Here is a 15,708-nt window from a genome sequence, read left to right on the forward strand (position 1 = left end):
CACTGGTACCCCCTTTACCATCCATGCCCTGGATACCCTGGTTACTATTTACTAGGGACTCACAGGGGTGGTAAGGTGCTTGCCAATTAGCCTATGCAATTCAACGTACAATTTAAGAGAAAGAGCATTGGTACTGAGGCCTGGTTAGCAGGTCTCAGTACATTGACAGGTCATAAACAACAGCATCTGACAGCTCAAATGAGGGCATAAAGTGGGGGCATCGGCAAAGAAGCCCAGTTTGTTACAGTGTAGGTTTACAATACTTAACTTCAAGTCTACATAACTTGGCAATATGCATATTTTCAAGTTAAGTAGATGTGGAGTTAAAAAAAGTAAACCTATACTTACCTATTTATACTTACTACATTAATATTTATATTTATCTGCTCAATATGTTGGCCCTTAATATTCTTTCTATGATTTCCTGTTATCTTGATATTCTCTTCTCTATAGACCAGACCACAACTATGTCAGAAGTGTGAAAAATGGTTGTCATTTCTAATGTGGATCAAAAGGTCTCTGTGTTGAGTGCCTGAGTGGTTCAGTGGGCATTTCTCAGGATAGTTGTAGTGATCACGGAAAAGATAGCATGAAGGCTCACATAATTGTGACTTCTTGTAATTGGATTCCAAATCGGTCTCTGCTAGTGTTGAAAGGTGCAGACTGAGCAACGGTGCTGAATTTGCTGGACTATACATTTACAATGACAGTATAATAGAGTGCTTGTTGGAGCAGGTTACTGGACTGGTAAATGGTCATGTGGTGTGAGCTTAGGAGTCATATTACAGAACTAGGGAAGGATAACAGGAGGAAGGCGGATTACAGTTTTACTGTTAGATTGTGCTGGCTGGTATAATAGTGGGAGAGTAGCAAATTGGATGGCTGAAGACAGTGGCACACTGCAAGCTGCTGGCTGGACGTGCCATTAGGGTGCTGATAATAAGAGGTCATGTAGATTCAAACATGCCTTTCTGATATGCAGCCATAAATCTCACTGCAGAAAAAAATGTCTTTCAAATCTAATGTTAGGAAGGGGGCTCATTCTGACTGGTAAGTCCAGGAAGGTTGTTAAGGCCTTCAAGACTGAGTTGCAGTGATCTTTAAGAAGTTTCTTGAATCTCATTGGGACATGAAAAAATATGTTAGCACATTCCTCATTGCTCCACAAGTCTGGAACGGCTTTTGCTTAAAATCCACTATATGTGCTAATTCAAGAAAGAACTGAAGAAAATGCTGCTGCAGCAATCTCTGTACTGACTCCTTTAATATCCACCTAAAGGTAGTTGCTAATTTATCTATTACTGCTATACTATCCCAATTCAACTTCCTGGACTTATAGCCCATACCTATTTCCAGACACACCAATGATGCCAGAGCCCCACATTCCACCCTCTAGTTTAGCTCATTTGCACAGTTTCCTGGAATCTGCTTGTTTCCTAAACTATATGACCTTATGAACCATACATTATGATAATTGCCTTAACCTGACAAATTACTTTCCCAGACTTGTTTTCTTGCTCTCTTGAGAAGGATTTTATTTAGTATTGGTAAGGCAACTTTAGGTATAAAATTGAAAACTGTCATTTTGTGTATACTTCTCTGGAGTGTTCTCTCCTTTTCCCCACTCTTTGCTGTACCCTAGTAATGTTTATTAATACACTAAGGTGCTCATTCCAAGTCTTGAGACCGCCAGACTCGGGGTGACCATTGTTTCATAAACGTTTTATAAACCATACGTAGTCAGTCCATATGTAGTCATCTTCTTTTATTCATAGGAAAAGTAAAGATTTAGTTCATATGTTAAATAAGTATCTTCATTCCAGTTGTTTAAACAGGACAGCCAACACATGTTTCGTCAATAAAATGACTTTGTTAAGGCTGTAAGATATACAAATCGTCAACAGTATACGCAATACAGAGAAAACAACAGCAAACACTGGCTACACGTGTGATCAGTTGAAGGTGATAATTGATAGGCCACCACCCAATCGTGGATGAGAAGAAAGTAAACAAATATGGCCAATATAAGACAGGAGAGAAAATATAGAAGGAAAGTGATATATAGGAGGATTATGTCTCACCCAAAAGTGTATGTAGATGTAACCATGAGCGGAAAAATAAGTGCATATAGGAAGATGCTAGAATACGTGTAAAACAAGTATTTGTCCTCGTATAGTTCTTCAGTACAGAGAGAAGGATAAAGACATAGGGGATCATTCCGACCCTGGCGGTCATGGACCGCCAGGGCCGGGGTTGGAGGATGCACCGCCAACAGGCTGGCGGTGCATCAAGGGCAATTCTGACCGCGGCAGTAAAGCCGCGGTCAGAAAAGGGAAACCGGCGGTTTCCCGCCGGTTTTCCCCTGCCCCTGTGAATCCTCCACGGCGGCGCTGCAAGCAGCGCCGCCATGGGGATTCCGACCCCCTTCCCGCCAGCCTGGTTCTGGCGGTTTTCACCGCCAGAACCAGGCTGGCGGGAACGGGTGGCATGGGCACTGCAGGGGCCCCCTAACAGGGCCCCACATTGATTTTCAGTGTCTGCCTAGCAGACACTGAAAACCGCGACGGGTGCAACTGCACCCGTCGCACACCAGCAACTCCGCCGGCTCCATTCGGAGCCGGCATCCTCGATGCTGGTGCTTTCCCGCTGGGCGGGTGGGCGGCCTTTTGGCGGTCACCCGCCAGCCCAGCGGGAAAGTCAGAATGACCGCTGCGGTCTTTTGACCGCGGTACGGTCTTCTGGCGGTTCCCGCTAGGCGGGCAGCTTCCGCCGTCGGCGGGGGTCAGAATGACCCCCATAGTGAAATAAACAGAGGGTACAAAATAGAGCTGTACTGACCTATACATTTTTTTTCAAGAGTAAGAAAAACGAAATTGGCATGAATCCAGAAGCAAAAGCTTCTCTATGAAATAAGTCTGTCATCAAGAAAATAAGTTCCACTTGGATGAGGGAATTTCGCCTGTCCAGAAGTGCTGGCACAGTGGAGTAAATATAAATAAGTCTTTCCAAAAGAATGTAGGGAGAAACGTAAAGTCGTATAGTTCAATTCACACTGGCCATGGTAAGCAGAGTGCTCTGTAACGAAAGAAAAATAAAAGGCACCAAAAAGACAGCCCATACATGAAGAATGAAAAGGCATATGTTAAAGAAGGTGTCACTACGGAAAAAACACAGGGTACAAAATAGAGCTGTCACAAATTCCTAGTATAACAACTGGGTATACAAGGTATCACTCGGAAATGCCATGCTGGGTGCCCTAGTCCAAAAAGACATGGACCACCAAAGCAAAACGCTAATTAAAAGGTTGTAGTAACACGTATATCAATACAGAGTAAAGTAGCTGAGTCCGGGTACCAGCCGTAGCTGTTCAGGGATAGTGCGACTAGTAACCCAGTAGTTCTTCCCAATAAAAAGGAGAAAACAGAGAAAAAAGCGTCAGCGCTTACCGCAAAAGTAAGAATCCCCCGTCAAGAGTAGTTCGCTGTTGTGTCGTGTGTTTAAGTAGCAAGCTAGCACATAATAACCCAGCGACGGGAGAGAGGAAGAGTCCAGTCTGTTGGCCATCTTGGAGTAGCATAAACGGTATAAGGAGGGCAGAAAAAGAATAAGTGTAATGGAAAAAGTAAAAACTGAAAGAAAAGATGATGAGAAAATGATGAAAAACAGGGGACACGGTGTAGTGAATGAAAAGGAAAAGATGTATAGGAAATAGCCGACTACTTCAAAACAGAGTAATTGGAAAAGGAAAATATAAAATTACGCATAAACAAAGAAAAAAAAAAGAAGGTATTTGAATTGATAAAGAGAGAACAAGAAAGAAGTCGGCCATATTGAAGTAAAAGATTAGGCCTAGAAGGTCGATTGAGCGAAGTGATATGGAGATTACTAAGACATGTTAGTACAGAAAATGTAGAAATGTGAATAGTTGAGAAGTGAAAAGAAGTGATACACAGTATAAACATTGTTAACTAATTCCTAATTTTGGCACATTGTAAAAGAAGGGTAAATAGGCAATAAATGCAATACATATACACAAAAGTATGAAAGAATGTTCGTAAAGCTGAATGAGCGCATCACCGTAATCACAATAAGTGAAAGATCCCAATTATCTTATAGTCATCAGTCATGTGAAAAGTCAATCCAAGAAAACATACAATTCTCTATCCATATTAAGACCATGCTCCACAGCTCGTAGTTTAGTAATACATCTGGCTTCTTGTTTTCTAAGTTCTTTGTTCTGATCACCAGCCCTCGGATTATTGTGGACATGTGTGATGCCCTGAAATTTGCTGTTTACCATTTCCTTGTTGTGATGCGTATTGTTGCAATGTAAAGCTATGGGGTAGTTGGCATTGGCGTTGCGGGTAGCCCTGATGTGTTCTTGTATCCGCTCTTGGAAAGGATGGATAGTACTACCCACATAGATTTTGCTGCATAAGCAAATAAGACAGTAGACAGTGTATCTAGTGTGAAAAATTAATGAATTCCCTTATGTGGTGCACCTCTTTAGTATTGTAGGAGAAAGTACTAGTCCTATTTAGAGCAAATTGGCAGGAGATGCAACCCCCACACTGGTAGAATCCCTTAGGTTTAACAGGTAACCAAGTCCCATGTATTCCCTGTGTCTCAGGTGTAACATAGCTGGGACAAAATTTGTCCTTTAGTGTAGAACCTCTGCTATGAATTAGGGTAGGTTTATTGTTAATGGCCTTATTTAGAGCGGTATCCATCTATAACAAATACCAGTGTTTCCTAAGAATGCAGTATATTTCAGTACTCATGGTATCTAGTAATCATGGTCAACTTTGTTCCTCCGGAATTATTACGTTTCTTTTTTCAAATCAAAAGGGCCTTGCGTTTTACAGCCATGACCCGTTTTCTAGCTTTAGAGAGTACATGGTCGGGGTACACCCTTTTTCTGAAATGTGTTTCAAGGAGCTCCAACTTACGGTTAAAAAACCCATCATCATTGCAGGTACACCTAGTTCTGGACATTTCGCCGAATGGAATTGTATTGATTTGTGAACTCGGTGTGCACTGGAAGCATGTAAAATGGAATTACAGGCTGTGGGTTTCCTATATATTTTGTATAGTATCTTATTTTCCATCACATATAGTGTTACATCAAGAAAATCAATACTGGGTGTGGCTATTTGGTGTGTAAAGCAAAGATTATAGGAGTTTTGATTGAGATGTTTAGTCAAAGCTTCTAGATTCGAATCAGGACCCATCCAAATTACCATATGTCATCTATATACCTGCCCCAAAATAAGATGCGCTGTAGAATATATGGAGGACAGTCACTCTCAAAATGACCCATATCCAGGTTTGCATAAGAAGGTGAAAATTTACCCCCCATAGCTACACCCTGGGCTTGCCTGTACCAGTCACCCTTATGCAAGAATACGTTATTTTCTAGAACCAGATGTACAAGGTCAAACAACATTTGTGTGTGTTCGTAAAGGGTAGCATCTCTCTTATATGGTATATCAGTAACAGTCTCCAAGCCCTTGGCAAGAGGGATAGATGTATATAGTGAGTTAACATCAAAGCTCACAAATTTGCATCCTCCTGTCCATTCCACATCCTCTACTTGGCAAAGTGAATCCCTAGTGTCCTGAATGTACGAGGGTAGGTTGCAGACCAATGGTTGTTAGGAATGTGTCAATATATTCGGAAATACGTTCTGTAGGTGAACCAATCCCCAAAATGATAGGTCGACCTGGAGGAAACTTGCCCGGTTTGTGGGCCTTGGATAATATGTAAAGGCAAGGAGCTCGTGGTGCTGTGCTGAGCATATATTTGTGTTTGAGATCAATGATTAAGCAAAGATCCCTCCAGTGTGTAAGCTGTTTTTCTATTGTGTGCATAATCTCCATAAGAGGGTTGTCCTTAATGTGTATATAGGCTTTGTTGTCTTTTAGTTGTCTGTCATTTTCGGTCAAATAATTTCTTTTGTTCATTACCACAACATTGTCCCCTTTATCCGCTTCTCTAATTACAATGTCCTTGTTGAGAGTCAGGGGCATATTTATACTCTGTTTGCGCCGGAATTGCGTCGTTTTTTTTTACGCAATTCCGACGCAAAACGAACTCCATATTTATACTTTGGCGTTAGACGCGTCTAGCGCCAAAGTCCATGGAGTTTGCGTCATTTTTTAGCGTGGACACCTACTTTGCGTTAATGATATGCAAGGTAGGCGTTCCCTTCTAAAAAATTCACGCCCGGGAGTGGGCGGGTCAAAAAAAATGACGTACGGCTGCTTTTGCGCCGTTTTTTAGCGCCTGGACAATGCAGGCGTTAAGGGACCTGTGGGCTCGGAAGGAGCCCAGAGGTGCCCTCCCATGCCCCCAGGGACACCCCCTGTCATCCCAGGGACATTAAGGTAAGTTCCGGTAAGTATTTTTTTTTTTTTTTTGTGGCATTGGGGGGCCTGATTTGTGCCCCCCTACATGCCACTATGCCCAACGACCATGCCCAGGGGACAGAAGTCCCCTGGGCATGGCCATTGGGCAAGGGGGCATGACTCCTGTCTTTGCTAAGACAGGAGTCTATTCTATGGGGGTTGGGAGTCGAAACAAATGGCGCAAATCGGGTTGAGGCGAAAAATTTGCCTCAGCCTGACTTGCCCCATTTTTTGGCGCCCAAGCTCCATATCCCCCTACGCCGGCGCTGCCTGGTGTACGTCGTTTTTTCCACACACACCAGGCAGCGCCGGCGGCTAACGCCGGCTAACGTCATTGATTAAATACGGCGCCCGCATGGCTCTTCAGAATGGCGTTAGCCGGCGCTAATTTTTTTGGCGCAAAACTGCGTTAGCGCAGTTTTGCATCAAAAAGTATAAATATGGCCCTCAGTGTTTTCAAAGCTAGTCTTTCATCAACACTAAGGTTGTCAGTGTGTCTCGGCTGACGTCCCAAATGTTTGTCCTCAAGTCGGTGTAGGTCCATGCGCACTGCCTCATAGAAAGTATCTATATGATTGTCCGGAGGAAAGGTAGGTGTAAAACGAGACATAGGTTTCAAACCGCTGTCCGTGTCTAGAGAGGGTTGGATATCTAGATGTTCCATAATGTTTCATATACTAGGTGCATCCATGTTTTCTAAAGATAGAACCATTTGTATATCTTGTAAGTCTTTGATAGTTCTATTGCAATAGGAAGATTGACAAACGGGTACCTTTTGGAAGTTAGGTTTATCTATAAAGTATTTGTGCAATTTTAGTCGCCTGATGAATTTGGAAAGGTCGTGGGATGACTTTGACGAGCGGCCTCCACCGCCCGCCAAACTCAGAATGAGCACCTCAATGTGTAAATTAAATATGAAACTATATTATCACGCTTAGCCCTTATAATAACATTGTGAACATGTTTTTCCATCCCTCTTTCTTCATTCCAACTTATTCAACGTTGGTACACCCCTGGGAGACTAGTCCCTGGTTTATAAAAGGTTCAAATACCTAAATAAAAACATTTGTAAATGTGTTTGCTCAGCATGTACAGCATAGATATGAATGTATGCTCCTGCCAAAGTTCAAAAACCTGATTTGCATGCACTATTATACAACAAGCAATACATGTTTTACAGAAGCTTTAATGAGAACAGATGTTATAAAAAAAAACAGTGAAGGCTGGTAATTCGAGCAGAAGAGAGCGGGTGGGCCACATATGCACACACATACTGTTGGAAAGTGGGTTATTGGTAAGGGAAGGTAGGTATCTACACTTAACAATAGGCCACAAACCCCCACTAGGTCCAGTCAAGGTCTCAGTAAATTAACCCTTGCTTAACCCTAGGTAGATTGGCTCATGAGCAGTTAGGCTTAATTTACGAGACGGGTGTGTAAAGCATTTAATATCAACAAAACAGTAAATAAGTAAAACACAACACACAATAAAAAACAACTTCTGCCCCTAAAGCTAGGTAGGCTAACTGGACCTCAAGTTCTGTCTCCCTGAGGGACAATTCTGCTTCTTCTTGGGTGGGTACTATGGACCCTCCCCTCCCACTAGCTCAGGACTGGGCCCTGATCTCTGAAGTTAGGGACAGATGATGATCATCATCCTCCGCTTGGAGGCTGGAGAGGGCATTTCCCCCCCCCCCCTTCTAACTCTGAGACTTTCTCTGTTTGCACTAGCACTGCCCAGGCTTCAAGGGACCTAACCATCTCTGCTGTCCTAAGGTTGCTAGTAGAAGTTCACCTCTGCTTTCTGCACAACACCTTAAGCTAAGCTGCAGTGAGTGTGGGTAGGCTTGTCACATCAACCTCCATGGTATCCCTACTTTTGGGTCACAAAAAGCACTTTGGTACCATTGATCAGAACAATTTAGAAACATCAAAAATGAAGTAATTAAAAAATAATGAGTCCAAATTTGAAAAATCAAAAACAATTTTGCTCTCAGTCAATTTGGAGGATTTTTGTTTTTCTTCACTTAAACACAGTATGATGATATCAATCATGAGTACTGGACCCCACCACTATGCACCACAAATGCTGGAAAGTAGGCTTTAGGTAAGGGCAGGTAGCTATCTACACTTAGCAAAAGGCCACAAACCCCAACTAGGTCCATTCAAGGTCTCAGTAAAATAATCCCTGCTCAACCCTTGGCAGCTTGGCCCATGAGCAGTTAGGCTTAACGGAACCACTTGGACGCCATGGATGTAACGGTTGCGTCCTTGTCTATGGCGCTGAGGCATTAAGGACGTAACCATTACGTCCTGGTACTGGCTGATGGGGGAGCGCTAGCCTCCACCCACCCCCCGGGATAGGGATGGATGGTGAATCACTTCCCCTTCCGCCCCTGACCCCCTCGTGACGTCTGATGACATCAGCACGCAATTGCGCACTGACCTCATAAGAGGCCGCCTCCACTGCGCTAGAACTTCAGCTTCTAGCACTGATTGGAAGAGGAAATGCTTTGCCTTTCTCTTCTGAATGAGGGGTTGGGGCAGGCAGAGGCATAAAATGTAAGGAAAGGCCTTTCTTTCCTTTCATGTCTCTTTGAGCATTTGAGCAGCCCAATTGTGAAAATATTGGGCTGCAGAAATACCCACTAGATACAAGGGATTTTTGTTTTGTGAGTGAAATTATCATGAGGGGTCACTCCCCCGGGGGGCACTGGTGTGCTATTTTTTTAAGGCCTTTTCTGCACCACCTGTGGGCAGATCAGCCAATTTTAATTAGGCTGATCTGCCCCCTGGGGGGGCAACAGCCACTAGACACCAGGGACAATTTATTTTTCCATAAACTTTGAAGGGGAGCAAACCTTTGAGGAAGGCTCGCTCCCATGGGGCAATTTTTAACTAGGCCTTTTCTGCCCCCCCTTCCGTGGGGCAGATCAGCCTATTTTAATTAGGCGGATCTGCCCCCGGGGTGGGGTGGGGCAGAAGCGACTAGACACCAGGGATTTTTATTTTTTTATTTTTACAGATGGGGAGTGACCCCTTAGGCAGGAGTCGCTCCTCTGGGGGGGCAAATTCTCTTTAGGCCATTTCTGCCCCCCTTGGGGGCAGATCAGCCCATTTTTATTAGGCCAATCTGCCCCAAAGGGGTCAGAAACCACTAGACACCAGAGATTTTTATTTTACTTTTTACAGATGGGGAGCGACTCCTTAAGCAAGGGTCGCTCCCCATGGGGGCAAATTTATTTTAAGCAATTTCTGTCCCTCCCCTTCAGGGTAGATCGGCCTATTTCTATTAGGCCGATCTGCCCCCAGGGGGCAGAAACCACTTAGGCACCAGGGATTGGTGTGTGTTTTGTTCGGGGGCAGCTCCTTGGGCAATGGTCGTTACCCATGGAGGCATGGGGGCACATTCCTGTTGGCCATTTCTGCCCCCCTGACGGGCAGATCGGACTATTTTTGTAAGGCACATCTGTCCCCTAGGGGGACAGAAAGACCCCCAGAAAACAGTGTTTCAGCTCTTCCTCCGCACACTAAAAGATGTTATCCCACAGCAAGCAAGAGGGCATTTGATTGTTTTGGGTTTTGGTTTTACATTTGGGCCATGAGAGCTTGTCTAACTCTCAAAATCATCCCACTTGGAATGGTGAGGGCTGCACTTTTTGGACTATGGGATGCTGCCATGTAGAAAAATCTGTTTTTTGTTTGTGATAGTGTTGAAGGACTCAGAATCAGAAGAGATTGGACACATGTACTTAATGCTCATACTTACTGTCCTTAGTGTGGGCTTGTGAGCTCCATACATTTCGCATGAGTGTGCACATTGTCTCTAGATTAACTTGGGTCTGGGGTAGTTAGTTACTAGGATTTGAATTACAGTCTTTTATCAGCTGGTACTATGTGATAGCGCATGATGTTACTCACCAGTCATAATGGTGGTTACAATGGGTTTTTATAGACATCAATTATTTTCAGATTAAAATAGTGCACCTGGATGTATGCATTTAAATGTTCCAGATAATGGAACTTTTGCAAAACTGAACTGCGTTTAGTTTTCATGCTCACGGAGTGATAAATCTGTTTGATCATATTCCTGAGGAGGTTTTTTAATGATATATTTAGCCCTGACGAAGTCAGTGGGCTATTTCCCAGGATGAAACACGTGTTGGCTGGTCTGAGGCTGATTTGAAACCGATTGAAATCGACTGTACTGCACTAAAGGACTGGAGTTTCAATTTGTGATAGGCCGAATTTAATCTAGCCAATTGGAGTTTGGATCTGGAGTTTAAGTGTCACCAGATGAATGAACATTACTTTGGAATATCCAGAACATAAGTGAATAATGTCTTGGAATTGCTTATAATTGTGTGCCTTAAATGTATAAAAATCTATGAGACCTAGACTCATCTGAAAACTAAACATCTGGGTGAGTCCAGGGTGGTGTGCTTTACATGCACTCCGCACCATTTTCTTACTCACAATGCCCTGCAAACCTCCAACTTTGCTTGGAATCGCACATTTTCCCACATTTTTGTGATCGAACCTTCCAGAACCTGCAGGAATCCACAAAATTCCTACCACAAAGCATTGACGCATCTATGCTGATAAAAATTCTGCCCCACTTGTCAGCCTAAAAATGTTTTTTTCAAACTGCCCTTTTGGACCCGCTTCGGTTCCCCCTCAATTTCAACATGTTTTTGGCTCTACCCTGTCAGAGGCACTTGGCCCTCCTACACAAGTGAGGGATCATTTTTATTGGGAGACTGAGGGGAACATTGGGTGGTAGGAAATTTGTGCCATTCCAGTGATCCCACACAGAAACGTGGGGAAAATGTGATTTTTTAGCTACATTTGAGGTTTGCTGAGGATTCTAGGCAAGAAAACACTGGGGAATCCATGCAAGTCACATCTCCCTGGACTCACTAGGGTGTCTAGTTTTCAGAAATGTCTGGGTTTGGTAAGTTTCCCTAGATCGCTGCTGAGCCCAGGGCAAGAAAGGCAGGTGCCTGCCCCCCTGCAAAAACAGGTAGTTTTGTGTTTGATTATTTTGATGTGTCCACGTAGTGCTTTGAGAAATGTCCTGTCGCTGACACTAGCCCTACCCACACAAGTGAGGTACCATTTTTATTAGGAGACCTGGGCCAATGCTGGGTGGAAGGAAGTTTGTGGCTCCCCTCAGATTCCAGAACTTTGTAGCACTGAAATGTGAGGGAAAAGTGTTTTTCTGCCACATTTTGAGGTCTTCTAAGGATTCTGGGTAACAGAACCTGGTGAGAGCGCCATAAGTTACTCAATCCTGGGTTCCCTTAGGTGTCTCATTCTCATAATGTCCAGGTTTGCTAGGTTTTCCTAGGTGCTGGATGAGCTAGAGGCCAAAATCCTCAGCTAGGCACTTTGCAAAAAAACTGGGCAGTTTTCTTTGGGAAAATGTGATGAGACCATGTTGTGCTTTGGGGCATTTCCTGTCACGGGCACTAAGCCTACCCACAGAAGTGAGGTAACATTTTTATCGGGAGACTTGGGGAAAGGCTAGGTGGAAGGAAATGTGTGGCTCCTTTCAGATTCCAGAACTTTCTGTCTCCGAAATGTGAGGATTGCAAAGGATTCTTGGTAACAGAACCTGGTGAGAGTCCTACAAGTCACCCCATTATGAATTTCCCTAGGTGTCTTGTTTTAAAAAATGTATAGGTTTGCTAGGTTTCCCTAGGTGCCGGCTGAGCTAGAGGCCAAAATCCACAGCTATGCACTATCCAAAAAACACGTCAGATTTCAATGTAAAAATGTGATGTGTCCATGTTGCATTTCCTGTTGCAGGCATTAGGCATACCCATGCAAGTGAGGTACAATTTTTATCGAGAGACTAGGGGAAACACAGATTAGAAGAACAATTGTTATTGCCCCTTGTCTTTCTCTACTTTTGTTCCTTCCAAATGTAAGACAGTGTGAAAAAAAGACGACTATTTGAAAAATACCCTGTAATCCACATGCTAGTATGGGGACCCCAGAATTCAGAGATGTTCAAGTAACCACTGCTTCTAAACACCCTATCTTGTGCCCATTTTGGAAATACAAAAGTTTCCTTGATACCTATTTTTCACTCTTTATATTTCACCAAATGAATTGCTGTATACGAGGTAGACAATGAAAACCCATTGCAAGGTGCAGCTCCTTTATTGGCTCTAGGTACCTAGGGTTCTTGATGAACCTACAAGCCCTATATATCTCCGCAACCAGAAGAGTCCAGCATATGTAATGGTGTATTGCTTTTGAACATCAGACATCTCAGGAAAACGTTACAAAGTAAAACGTGGAGAGAAATGGATGTCTTCTTCACCTCAATTTCAACATTTTTTTATTTCAGCTTTTATTTTCTGTAGGAAAACTTAGTAGGATCTACACAAATGACCCCTTGCTAAATTCAGAATTTTGGGGGTCATTCTGACCTCGGCGGTAAAAGGCGCTTACCGCCGGTCAGAAGACCGCCATAACACCACCGCGGCCGCGGAAAGCCGCCATGGTCATTCTGACCCACAACGGCCAAACCTCCAAAAATCCGACCTCCACTGCAGGCCGCCACATCAGCGGGCAGCGATAAACTGGAGATGACCAAACCTCCACCGTCACGCCAACAGAAAAATGCCCATGCCATTACGACCCACGAATCAACGCGGCGGGCTTTCCAACGCGGTATTCCATTGGCGGTACACACCGCCGCGGTCAAAATACACACACAGCACCAAAACACAGGCACATTGGACAATTACAAATACACACACCTGATACACATACACAACCCACTCCCACACAATCAATCAACTATAAAACACACCCCCACATCACCCACAAACCCCTACGACCACAATTACTGAGAGAAGGAGAGAGAGACACAGCAGACAATCCATAGCAATACACACTGAGGCACACTACACCATCACACACACCACATAGTAGCACAAAGCACCACACACCAACATACTCATCATCACATACACCACCCCACACCTCACCCACACCACCCCATGGCACCCCAAAGGCACCCACGCTTTTCGGACCAAGAACTCCGGGTCATGGTGGAGGAAATCCTAAGAGTGGAACCCCAGCTCTTCGGCTCACAGGTGCAGCACACCAGTATAGCTAGGAAGGCGGAGCTATGGCAGCGGATCGTGGACAGGGTCAACGCGGTGGGACAGCATCCCAGGAATAGGGAGGACATCCGCAAACGATGGAACGACCTACGGGGGAAGGTCCGATCGATGGTCTCCAGGCACAACATCGCGGTCCAGAAGACTGGCGGCGGACCCCCACCCACCCCTCCCGAATTTACATCATGGGAGCAAGAGGTCTTCAACATCCTGCATCCTCAGGGCCTCGCAGGAGTAGCCGGAGGAATGGACTCTGGTAAGTCCAATCTCAACTACTAGATCCCCCCCACCCCACCAGCATGCCAACCCACACCCCCACCCTCACCCCCAACCCCCCAGCACACATCCTCCCTGACAATGTCTCACCAGCACAACCCACCCATCCCAACACCAACTCCTGCATGCCAACACAATCCATGGACACCCATCACCCAAGCATGACCACCGCACTTACCTCCCCCCCCCCACTAACTACCCTCACAACACCTCCCTCAAGGGAATGCCTGCACTGGGGGACGAGGGCACCCATAACACGCACACTATTGCACACACAGAAACAATAACCAAACTCTCTTACCCCATGCAGGACCCGAACGCCAAAACACCAGCCAGGAGGGTCCAGAAATGTCCATCCCACCCCCGGAACAGGCCCACAGTGAGGACAGCAGCTCTGTCGACACTGAACCTGATGACCAGCCCGGACCATCGGGGACCTCTGGGCAGTCGGTTCCCCTCACCCAGACACAGGCCACACCAGACCCGACCCCCTCTGCCAACACCAGCACAGCTCCCACCCAGCGGGCCCATGCCTCTATCTCTAGGACACGTCAATCAGCAGTGTGTCTGCCACTACAGGGCACCCAGGCTAACCCAACACCCCAACAACAACAGGGACCTGGGGGCAGTGGGAGCGGGCACACCGTCCAGGAGACAGAGGCCGGGGGAAACCGGGCAGCTCGGAGGGCTGCTGTGCGACAGGGGGGGGAGGAGAGGCCCAGGGAACCCACTCTCCAAGAGGCCCTCACCACCATCATGGGGGCCTACCACCACTCCCAAGAGACAATGGCGACGGTACTGGCCAGGTTCACGGAGATCCAGGCACAGCAGGAGGAACGCTACATGGGGTTCAGGGAGGAGCTGAGAATCATCGGGACCGCAATGGGGACCATCGTCCTGGCCCTCAACAGGATAGAAGACGTGTTGCGGGACCATGTGGCACCACACAGGGCCCCTGTCACTTGCCCGGACCAGGAACAGCCTACCACCTCCGCCGGCGCTAGTGGACAGGAGGCCCCAACACCACGGCAGGCCACCAGAACCCCACCTCCTGCTGAAGAACAACCACCCCGTAAGAGGAGCCTGAGATCCAAAAAAAAGACAGAGTAGGATGTCAAGACCCCCGCCAGCAGGACATACCCCCTGAACTCTTCCTACTGTCCCACATTGCCACCCTGTCCAACCATGAACTGCCTCTGCTCCATCCTTCCACAGGCAAAAGGACAATGCACCTGTGAGACTGAGAACTGGACTCTGCCATGGACATTACTCCACCCCCACCCATCACCCTTAGAATCACATGTACCAATATCTAGCCCTGTAAATAAATCACATATTGCACACAAATCAGTTTGGAGTCATGCTGTATTATTAGCAAATGTATTACATATTACTGTTCAATATCTGTTCTGTCAATTAGTGATGACAATATACCAATGTCAATACGCTGTAGTTCATGGGCAAACCAAGCAGAAGTCAGGCACTGCGTTATACAGCACTGAGAAGGGAAGGGAAAATCAAAAATTACCCAAAAATATCTGGTGGGAACTACAGAAAGTACAGATGTAGGAGGCTAGAAGCAATTGTGAAATGGCGTGGGTGATTCTTACCTGGGTGTTACTGGAAATACTGTTGTATCACTCTGTCCCTATTGTCTGTGTCGTCCTCTGAGTCTTCCTCCTCTTCACTCTCCACAGGCTCCACGGCTTCTACAACACCACCATCTGGACCATCCTCCTGCAGGAAAGGCACCTGGCGTCGCAAAGCCAGGTTGTGAAGCATACAGCACGCCACAATGATATGGCACACCTTCTTTGGTGAGTACATTAGGGATCCACCTGTCATATGCAGGCACCTAAACCTGGCCTTCAGGAGGCCAAAGGTTCG

This window comes from Pleurodeles waltl, chromosome 5 (assembly GCF_031143425.1).
Source record: "Pleurodeles waltl isolate 20211129_DDA chromosome 5, aPleWal1.hap1.20221129, whole genome shotgun sequence".
Lineage (NCBI taxonomy): Eukaryota > Metazoa > Chordata > Amphibia > Caudata > Salamandridae > Pleurodeles > Pleurodeles waltl.